Source organism: Pantherophis guttatus, chromosome 4 (assembly GCF_059756535.1).
Source record: "Pantherophis guttatus breed Tessera chromosome 4, ASM5975653v1, whole genome shotgun sequence".
NCBI classification, from domain to species: Eukaryota; Metazoa; Chordata; class Lepidosauria; order Squamata; family Colubridae; genus Pantherophis; species Pantherophis guttatus.
The window spans coordinates 121452585-121462585 of record NC_142066.1 but is presented as its reverse complement, the minus strand read 5'-3'; positions in this window follow the sequence as shown (position 1 = coordinate 121462585).

The following is a 10001-nucleotide window of genomic DNA, read 5'->3' as shown; positions in this document are numbered from 1 at the left end:
TACAATACATGCCAGTTCTAGGAACCCAGATTTTGATCATGGGACCATGGGAATGCTGTAAATGTGAAAAATGGTCATAAATAACCTTTTTCAGTACTGTTGTACCTTCAAATGGTCACTAAATGAATGATTGTAAGCCAAGGACTACCTGTACTTGAAAGTCAAGAGAACAACATCCTATGCCCTTTAAATATTGGACTTCTATCAGATGCAACAAGAATGGATAAGGTATTTGGTAATATTGTTCAACATCTTTTGAAAAGTGTTCAACAGGGGCTCTTATCCTGGAATTTATAATTATGTTTCCCCAAAAATAAGACCTATCCCGAAAATAAGCCATAGCTCGATTTTTACATGTGCACTTAACATAAGCCTTATTCAAAAAATAAGCCCTAGCTAAGACCCCGGCCATTCCATCCCACCATCTGGTTGTATGAAGTGGGGCGAGGGGCATGCAGGAGGGGTGCACTCTGCGCCCTGTACCCACTTACCTTAGGACTGCTGCAGCCAGGCCTCTCATCCCTGATACCTGTTGTGACGCTTGCAGCAGAATGCCACATGGCTCATTGCACCAGTGCTGCCACTCAGAGCAGGATGCTTGGTGGCATGTTGCACCAGTGCCACCGCTTGTGTCAGGACGCCACATGCCACTGTTTGCATGTACAATGGCACAACTCACCATCCAGCCTGCCGTGAGTGGCAGCAACATGCCACACAGTGTCCACTGGTGAGTGGCGGCACCAGCGGACAAGCCATGTGACATCCTGCCATGACTGACAGCACTGACATAATGCACCATGTGGCATCTGGCCGTAAATGGCCGCAAGCAGCTGCAGAAGAAGTCAAGCAGTGGCACGACAGGTCTTGGGGCATGGGAGGCCTGGCTGCGGTGGTCCTAAGGTAAGCAGGTAAGACATCCCCCCAAAATAAGATGTGGTACATCTTTTGGAGGCAAAAAATATATAAAACCGGGTCTTGTTTTTGGAGAAACACAGTAGAAAGATGGTATTAAGAGACGTGATTAATTTCATTATCCTATTTTTAAAGATAAATATTACCATGAATCCGGTTCAGACCGGTTCTATAGAACTGGTAGTAAAACCGGCAGGAGGCTCCGCCCACTGACCCTGATGTCATCAGAAGCAATCTGTGCATGCACAGAAGCTTCTGCGCATGCACAGAAGCAAGGTGCGTGCGCAGAAGCAAGGTGCGTGCGTGAGTGAAGTGTGCGCGTGCGCATGATCCCGTTGCAAACCAGTAGTAAAGGTAAATAGAAACCACCCCTGCCATGAAAGCTTCCAAACTAGAACATTGCATTCTATGATACATAATGTACACTATTTAAAAATATATAAACATAATTGTTAAGGATCTTCTTGGCTCATAACCGATGTTGTGGGTTATTGACAGAGTACCCTTTGAGTAAATGCATGAAAAGCAACTGGGAGTGGTTATGAACAATCACAGTTAACATACAAACACACTGAGTTGTTGTAGTCTTTTACTTTTAGAAAAAAGTAAAGCAAAATCCAAAAACAATCCAAGTCATACACAGATAAGACGAGAGTTAAAAAATCAATCCAGAGATATTTCAAGTACAAAGTCTTCTTACCAGTTGTAAGAACGAATTCAATATAAAACATTCAATAAATAGTAGAAAGCAACATGTAGCTATGATCAAACAGTGATCATGCAGAGAGATCAGGTAGAGAGTTACAGCAAATAAGCAGATAAAATGGTGTAGTATCCACACAAGCCATGATCCTGACTTCCCTTGAATACATTGGCTACAGAGCTTAGCCAGGATACAGGATGATGCAATACAATCTTAAAGCAATATAATACCTTTCTGACTGCAAACATACATTGTTGGTTTATATATTGCCTGACCAACTAGTTAGACAAATAACCATTTTCTAACAATAATATTGAAGATAAATGAAAGCATTTGGATGGTTTTGTGGGCCTGCAGAGGAGGGAGAGGAAATGGTCTGTGCAAGTGATGGCAAACCACACACACACAGCTCCATTTGTGCAAGTGGCAGGCACACATACCTGCCGTTTGCAGAAATGGAGCTGCACATGCGTTTGCCTGTCACTTCCGTGTCCTGGGTCTGAACGGGCCACAGCTCAGTACTGGATCACAACCTGGGGGATGTGGAGCCCTGGTTTAAAGTATACATGTATGTTATGTTGGTTGAAAATCCTTCTGAGTTTTTCAGATATTCCTGCAATTATGGAATAACAATGTTGCTATGCTTGTTCTCTTCTTGGTCTGTAATGGAGAAGCTATTGCTTTTTTTGGATTTAATGAAGGCCCAATTTGGGTAACCACAAGTTCTGAGGATTCCTTGATGTGTTTTAGTTCTTTTTCTTTTCCCTCTTTAGTAGTAGGTAAACTTTCAGCCTGGTGGTATAAGGTTCTGATCACTCCCATTTTGTGCTCTAGTGGGTGGTGAGAATCAAAATGTTAATAATTATTTCTGTGTTTAAGTTTTCTGTTAACCTCAAGAAGAAGCCTTAACACTGGTAACAGAAAATATGGGTTTTCTGTAAACTTCAATGTTAAAGTTTAAATGGGGCAAAGCTCACTTAACTGTCTCACCTCATAACAGAAATTTTGGGCACAATTGTGGTTTTATATTGTGGACTAACGTAAGAAAAACTGTAGGCACTTGTTTTGACTAAACTAGAGGCCAGTTGTAGGTAATTCATTAATGAGTAGTAATCTATTTTAATTCCATTGTTGTTTCCAATAATTAGCTTCTTTGACAGTCTGATAAAAAATATATTTAATGAATTTTCAAAATGAAGCAAACCAATAATTCAAGAAAGCGAAAAATTGAACGCCTGGACACAAAAAGTAGATTTTCAGTCCTCAGAGATAAAAGATTTAATATTCAGTTCTGGAAAGCAAACGTATGGCCCCAGTTATTCAGTGCACTGCAGAACTGATATTACAAGCAATTTATAAACCAATAAATTATTAATATAGATTAGTGATGTAAATTATAATGAATTATGACTTTTATTCATTGAAATGTTTATTATACAACTTTTATCCATGTATGTGTATCTTTAAATATATGACACATATATTTTTGTTTCTTCTTTTGCTTTGTTTTTCTTTGAAAGCTTATTTGGAACTATAATTATTCTATTTAAAAATATCTCCATGGCATTATAAAAAAACAACACCCAACCAAACTCCAATCCCAGACACATGTGGGAATAGGAAAAGTAATACTTTAATTCATCAAGTAAAATATTTCATAAAATAATATTTATCCATAGTCCTATTGCTGTTATGATAAATGTACAAAATCAAGTCAACGGGCTATTTATAAAAGGGCATATAAAATCTCTTTATATACATTTTCACTAAAAGTACTATATAGAGTATGCATACCTCAAAGCCTTTTAGTGATATTATAAGAGATTGTGGCTCTATTGACAATATCATCTAGCCAGACAGAAAATGATGAAGTCATTAGGGGATCCTAATTTAGATAATTTTGAAAGGAGATGAGGAAAATCCATGGAAGAAAGTTTATCAATGAATATTAATAAAATATCTTATAGAATGCATCCAGAATCAGAAGCCTTAAGGATCTAAATTCTATTGATGGAAAACAAAAGGAAAATTGTGAGAAATAAAATGCTTAAATTTTGAACACTATGAAGTTTTGATCATGTAGTCATTAATTAGAACACAAGCAAAGACCTCGTGGTTTTTCAATCTAACGATAGCTTAAGAAATATTGAAAATCATTAGTATGATAGAAATCAGTCATCATAATAGCCTTTAATAGATTTCAGCAATGTATGAACTTTCACAATTACTAATAAAACTTCTTTTGGCTGATTTTGTATAAATATATAATTGTGTTTCTAGAAATGATTCAACATTATATACTGTACTTTTGTTTTTCATAACATGTTTCATTTATGCAAAACTGGCTGTGAACCTTAAATATTTTTTCTGTTTCTAGTGTATAATTAATCTACTCCAAAATGTGCATTAATATTATCGTATTTTTCAGTATATAAGACGCACCTTTTTACCCCCAAAAAGGGGGTGAAAATCTGGGTGCGTCTTATACGCCGAATGTAGCCCCGCCCACCTGCCGGCCCCCACCCTTCGGTCATTTTTGGCCAGTTCCAGGTGGCAGGGATCTTGGTCGGGACACAGCCTGAGGAACAACCCTCCCACTTCGGGACGGTCGAGGGGGGGGGGAATCTGCCCAGCAACTTCGGGGAACAAGGCGGGTGTCACAATTTGCGGCTGGTCACCCTTCTGGCTGTGCTGTCTTCACTCTCCAGCAATGTGAAGAGCCGCTGCTGCCACCTAAGCCCTCTCTGCACCCAGGAGCCAAGCCGAGCTGAATGGGAGCCCCTAAAGGGAAATGTTCTTCCTTTCCAGCCATTGCTGCCCGGATTCCCCAATGCAATTCTCAAGAGTCGCGCAATGTGTAGCGGGGAACTGGGAAGTGCTTTGGATTTGGGGAGGAGATTATAGCGCCACTGCCTGAAAATGTTTTTCTGCACATTGCAGAGCTGCGCGCCCCCGTCCTCCTTCTCAGCAGACTCAACTTCTCTTTCATCCTGGCCAGATCCGCCGCCTGAAACACGGTGCACTTTTTTTTGTCTCTGCACACCCCATGTTTGGAATCGGGAAGGGGATTGCGGGTTCAGGCGGCAGACCCACGATCCCCTTCCCGATTCCAAACATAGGGTGTGCAGAGAAAAAAAAAGTGCACTGTGTTTCAGGCGGTGGATCTGGCCAGGAAGAAAGAGAAGTTGAGTTTGCTGAGAAGGAGGACGAAGGCGCACGGCTCTGCAATCTGCAGAAAAACACTTTCAGGCGGCAGCGCACTACAATCTCCTCCCCAAATGCAAAGCACTTCCCAGTTCCCCGCTGCACATTGCAGTGGAACTGGCCGCCACCTGAAGCGCGACTCTTGAGAATTGCATTGGGGAATCTGGGCAGCGATGGCTGGAAAGGAGGAATGTTGCCCTTTAGGGGCTCCCATTCAGCTTGGCTTGGCTCCTGGGCGCAGAGAGGGCTTAGGCAGCTGCAGTGGCGGCTCCTCACATTGCTGGGGAGTGAAGTCAGCGCAGCCAGAGGGGTGACCAGCCGCAAATCGTGGCACCTGCCTTGTTCCCCAAAGCTGCTGGGCAGATTTCCCCCCCTCCCAGATCATCCCAAAGAGGTTTGTTCCCTCCCTCCCAGATCATCCCAAAGAGGTTTGTTGTTGCTCTGTCCCTTCCCCCAGGGCATGCGAGGCATCTCTTTGGGGGAAAGCGAGTAGTCCCCGCACCTCTCGCTTGCAGGAGGAGGAGGAGGGGGCGCCACCTTAAATGCTGGTGGGCAGAGGTAAAATACTTTTTTCCTTGTTTTCCTCCCCCAAAATTAAGGTGCATCTTATACTCCGGAGCATCTTATACACCGAAAAATACAGTATTCAAGGTGTTTTTCCAGAGTTTATTGGTATTTACAGGTATTTTACATCATATTTATTATTTTCAAATTCTAAGATGGTTTTTATTATCACTTTATCAAAGAAAAAAATTGGAAGTTGGAAAAAAGTTATCTGGCCTTTGAATATATGATAGTGCCTGCCACCCCGTTAATGCCTCAATGCAAACCTCTAAATATGTTGGGCTACAATTCCCCATTAAAACAGATATGAGTCATTGGTGCGCGCGTCTGACAGCTCGCTATTTAAGCAGCTGTCAGGCGGCCGCTCTCGTTCCTGTCACTCCGTGACTGTTCCAGTTCTTGTTGATGGTGTTAATAAAGTTACTGTTCTCAGCAACTAAGCCTTCGTCTCTGTCTGCCCACCGGATCTTACACTGCTGGTTAGAAATTCTGGGAATTGTAGTTTAAGCATTTGTGGAGAATGCTAGATGTGAGAGATTGTCTATGCTGTGAAATCTTTTTCCCGATAAAACTAATCTCCCAAACTTGCACTTTGTTCCTTGCATTAAGAAACTCTTTCATTTGAGGAAAAACTTAATACACTGTAGTTCTTCAGGATTATTCAGATATCATCATACTTCTATTTTTTTCATGTCTTTCATTTATGTTGCTTGTAAGTTTTTTCTTCCCTTTTCAAATTATTACTGGTAAATTAACTTCTATAGCTACAGCTTGGTATAATCGATTGCGTAGTGCGATAATTCTTTCCTAATTGTTCACATCTACAGGAAATTAATCAATTACAAAAATTAGTTTAGTTCCAGAAATAATATTTGTACTATCATCAATGGGATTTAAAGATAAAAATTCTCCATCTTTAAGTTTATTCCCATAAACTATACTATTCTCTTTTAACGTTGAGATCACAGTTATCTAAAAGAAGACGTTTATGGTCAATTTCTGTACAGGATGTATGGTTGACGTAGGCCGTGTACTCATTTCTTTGCTCTAGAGAGATTTAGCTTTCTATATTTTGCCACTGCACCGGTCGGTCTCCATAGCAACCCATTTGCTCCCATGTTTTGCTTTCTCAAAAAGCAAAACAAAAAGAAGATGCCTCAAACATTGAACTTATAAGGTTTATTTCTGTCTGTGGTTTTTGTTTGTTTGTTTGTTTGTTTTTTGGTGTTGGGGGGCAAATCTTTTGACTTCTCCTTGGCATTCATGTTTAATGATAATGTTATTGAAGTTAAGAAACAGCTTTCCCAAAGGAAGCAGCAACAATAAAATCTAACCATATTTTCTTGTCAAACTGAAAGACTCATTTGCTTGTTTACATCTTTAAGTATCTAAATATAGTGGCATTTGCTGTAGCAAAGCTAAAGAGTTCCCAACAGGAGGCAATCTTCCAGTTGTTTAGGCCAAAATGTTACTTTCCCATACCTATTTGTCCTATCAGGTCATTTATTCTTCACACTGATTAGCAGCAAATTAAAAAAACAGGCTCCTCAAAGTTATTGGTGAATGGTTGCAACTGTTCTCAGAAAATGGCTTCTATGATTGACCCTTCCTGGTCACATTTTCCTGAAGGCAAACTGGTATGGGTAAAATGGAAAAAATACCTTGGCCAACAGTTCAAAGATCTACAGTAGTATGTTATCAAAACACAAAACCAGATTGTGAAACTATCTGAAACCTCCTGTTTTACAGAAGGTAGATTGGTGAAACTAAGAAATATCAATGACCAGAAAACTGGAAATGGTAAAGCCAGGGTCCAAGCCTTAAAGGCCATTGCATATTTCTGCTCACCAAATTAAAAAAAAAACTTTTGATGATCGGACAGAAAAACTCACAAATTCCATTATCTCCCACAGATCTTAATTTAATTTATCTTTCCTATTATGGATGGCTGAGTGCATTTAAAAATAAAGCCTAGATCAGGGCTGTCAAACTTGCAGCCCACTGGCCAGATGCATCACCCACTGCCCAAGGCCATGCCTGGTTTAGCAAAGGGGGGGAAAGTCCTGATACATCACATGACGCCACCGTGATGATGCAAGTTTGACACCCCTGGCCTAGATCATCATCCTTATTTTTTTAAGAATATCTTTGGGACCTGGAGATTTTTAGAATAAGCATAATGTTGAAGCTCAGTCCTCGTGTCTCCCAATTTTTTTATTGATAAAATCTTTAATAATCAGAAGATGCTACTATAGAATTTGTTAACTGGGAATGGCATACTTATCATTTGTGTGTCTGTTACAATAGTCTTTTAAGATGCAATATTCAGCTAGAGGTGGACCAGAATATAGGTGACCAATATAAGATATCTTTTTAGAAAGAAAAAAGAGAAAGAGGTTTCAGTCTTCATTGAAACAACAATTCTAAGAAATCTGAAGAATTATCAGAGTTTATCTCAACACAGTCATCTTTCCTGTATTGTGCAGGAAAAAATACTGTGGATAAAGTAAATACTTATTTGTAAATCCTTATTAAGCACCATTGAAGTGCTGTGCATTAGATTTTTCCCAGTATTAATGCATTATTGCTTCAAAACCCCAGTCTGGGTCAGCATCTGTTTCATTTGGAGGTAATGAAGCTTTCATTTTCTATGCCAACTTTTCAGGTCCAACTTTTGACACGTGAAAAATAAATTGCACAGATGGGCTATCACAACCTGTTTTAATGCCTGACTTCTCCTTACCTCTGCATTCTCTAAAATCTTTAAATAGGCTGATTATATACTATATGTGCCCTGAGTAAATGTTGGCTAACAGTTCTCTTGCAAGGTAGGCACTTTCACATTTCTATTGCCACATACTTTCTTTGAAAAGAAGTAAAAAAATAAAGATCTGCATTACATAATAATGAATTTTGCAACTGTAGTTTGACAGTAGAATACAGAACCAAAAAAGGAGTGGGAAAGTAGATAATATGTATATTGGGGATTATGCTGAAAAATTCCAGGCAAACATTTTAGTGAAATGTTATTTTGTCTCCAAAGTTTATTGAAAGCACAAATATTTATATGATAGGTTAGGTATTTAATTATGAGCTTAACATAAAATGCTTTCATAATTAGAACTAGGAAGACCTTGTCCTTCCAGGGTGCTATTTCTACAGCAAGCAAGCAAAAGTTTCTTTAAACCTCTCAAACAAGACATGAATATCCTTACTTATTATCATTTCCATCAATTTTCAGGTGAGTTTTTAAAAAGATAGATTTGGATAGCTATCATACTTCGCTTGCTTCTAAAGCTTAGCAGGCAAACACTATTCAATAATCAATAAATAGTGTACCACTTTGTATCCAGCAGCTCAAAACTATTTACTTGCTCCGTTTACTCCCGTTTACTTCCCTACATAGCATACACTATAAATTGAGTTATTGTAACAGAAAAAAATCAATGCCCTAAAAATCAATGTTCAATATGTTATTTTATATTTTATTTTACTTTAGCTTCTTACAAGATTGTTTAAAACAATGGGTAGGTCTTGTGAATTCAGAAGCCTAGCCTATGACTTCTTTGTGAAGCACTATTTTTTAAAATTTTATTCTCAACAAGTACTACAAGCACATTTTTTAATATCGAGTTTCATTGTAAATTTGCTTCGAAGTATATATAAACTGTGTTCTGAAAGTCCTAGGGTCAAACGTCTTACTTAAAAAAAAGGATATACCTCAGTGGTGAAATTCAATTTTTTTTACTACCAATTCTGTGGGCATGGCTTGGTGGGCGTGGCTTGGTGGGCGTGGTGTGGCTTGGTGGGCGTGGCAGGGGAAGGATACTGCAAAATCTCCATTCCCTCCCCACTCCAGGGGAAGGATATTGCAAAATCTCCATTCCCACCCCACTCTGGGATCAGTCGGTTCTCTGAACTCAAAATTTCCACTACCAGTTCTCCAAACTACTCAAAATTTCTACTACCGGTTCTCCAGAATCTGTCAGAACCTGCTGGATTTCATCCCTGATATACCTCTAAGGTTCAGATGATTGATTTTAAGCCTGGTGGAGGATACAAGCACATTCTTTGAATGTGTTCTCACCCATTCATTCCTCAGATTCAGTGATGGGTTGCTACTGGTTCGGTCCGGATCTTGCGAACCGGTAGTAATGGCAATGGGAAGCTCCGCCCACCCACCTGGATGTCATCACAGATGCTTTGCGCATGTGGAGTAGTGCTGCACACATGCGTTCCCATTGTGAACCGGTAGCAAAGGTAAGTGGAACTGTCAGGTATGCTTTCGAACTGTCAAGCCGCTTTTGAAAAGTTGAAACGGCTGTTTGCGGCTGAACCAGTGCTCAAACACCCCGATATGGAACAACCTTTTGTAGTACAAGCTGATACCAGTGACATAGCTGTAGGAGCAATACTCTTGCAAAAGAATGAAAACGGGATATTACAACCCTGTGCTTACACGTCCCGTAAACTATCAGAAACGGAAAGGAGATGGGCCATATGGGAAAAAGAGGCGTTTGCAGTTAGATGGGCGCTGTTAACATGGAGACAATTTTTAGAAGGGGCTAAACACCCTTTCGAAGTGTGGACTGATCACAAGAATTTAGAAGCATTAAAA